At 41.1% G+C, this 1,673-nt stretch overlaps 1 protein-coding gene across 1 annotated transcript in view; it reads left to right on the top strand.

The window, feature by feature from the left end:
• Positions 1–1,673, top strand: part of gpm6aa (glycoprotein M6Aa) — a 20,426-nt gene that overhangs the window by 12,940 nt on the left and 5,813 nt on the right. The window lies entirely within an intron of this gene.

The following is a 1,673-nucleotide window of genomic DNA, read 5'->3' as shown; positions in this document are numbered from 1 at the left end:
CTCGAAATTTCGAGAAAATAACTCGAGATTTCGAGAAAATAACTCGAAATTTCGAGAAAATAACTCGAAATTTCGAGTTATGGATACTAGCTTTTTTTTTTTTTTAGTGGCGGAAACGGGCTTCCATACTTTAGGATATGGCTAAATAATAAAAATTATATTATTTTTTTAAGTATAGCACAATGAGACTGTATGGAAATGATAAACACCATATAAAAATTCACACTAGATGTGAAAATTTGGCATAAAGAACATAAAAACAAAGATACATCTTGCCTTGGGTCACATTAAACCACCGCCTGTGGCTGATTATCTACTTGGATTTCTCCACACAGCTGTTTCTAGGGTTTACAGAGAATGGTTTAAAAAAGTGGAAATATACAGTGAGAGGCAGTTCTCTGAGTGAAAATGCCTTGGTGATGCCAGAGGTGAGATGAAAATAGCCAGACTGATTAAAGCTACTACGAAGGCAACAGTAACTCAAATAACCATTTGTAACAACCAAGGTATGCAGAAGAGCAACTCTGAACACACATCACATCAAACCTTGAACCAGATAGGCTGCAGAAGCAGAAGACCACACTGACTGCTCCTCCTGTCAGTGAAAAACAGGAAGCTGAGGGTGCAATAAGTTCAGAAAAATAGCCAACAAAAGCTTGGAAAATATTGCGTGGTCTGATGAGTCTTGATGTTTGCATTTCTGCATCCTCACATTTGTGAAAGAATGGGGTGCTCTCAGGAGCTCAGTCAATTCCAGTTTGGTATCATGATAGGATGCCACCTGTGCAACAAGTCCAGTCGGGAAATTTCCTCACTACTAAATATTCCACAGTCAACTGTTAGTGGTAGTGCAACAAAGTGGAAGAGTTTGGGAACAAGAGCAAATTAGCCACAGCCACATGAAAAATCACAGAGCAGTGGCTTGTGACGCACATAGTGCACAGTGCTCACCAATTTTCTGCAGAACCAATCGTTACAGACCTCCAAACTTCATGTGGACTTCAGATTAATGCAAAAACAGTGGGCAGAGAGCCTTCTGGAATATATTTCTATGGGCGAGCAGCTGGATCCAAGCCTTAAATCGCCAAACCCAATGTAAAGCACAGTATGCAGTGGTGTAAAGCACACTGCCACTGTACTCCACTGAGTGGAGCCATGTTCTCTGGAGTGATAAATCAAATTTCCATCTTGCAATCTGCTGGACGAGTCTGGGTGGTAGCCAAGAGAACAGTACTTATATGATGGCATTGTGCTGTATAAAGTTGTTGGAGGGGGGGTTATGGTGTAGGGTTGTTTTTCAGGAGTTGGACCCAGCTCCTTAGTTCCAGTGAAAAGAACTCTTAGGGCTTTAGCATACCATATAATTTTTGACAATTTCATGCTCCCAACTTTGTGGGAACAGTTTTGGGATGGCATGTGCAGAACATTACTTTATGACTGTGCATCATTTTGAGGAACGCCAATAAAGACATGGATAGGCAAGTTTGGTGTGGAAGAAGTTGACTGTCCCCTAGTCCTGACCTTACAGACAGAACACCTTTGGGATGAATAAGAGCGGAGATTATGAGCCAGGCTTTCTCATCCAGCATCAGTCAATGGTCAATGGTCAATGGTAACTTTATTGTCCCTGATGGGAAATTGATTCGCAGTATGTCAAAACAAACAACAAACAT

The sequence above is a fragment of the Pundamilia nyererei genome, unplaced genomic scaffold (genome assembly GCF_000239375.1).
Source record: "Pundamilia nyererei isolate P.nyererei 1_Seehausen unplaced genomic scaffold, PunNye1.0 scaffold00020, whole genome shotgun sequence".
NCBI lineage: Eukaryota > Metazoa > Chordata > Actinopteri > Cichliformes > Cichlidae > Pundamilia > Pundamilia nyererei.
This window is presented reverse-complemented; position numbering and strand designations above follow the sequence as displayed.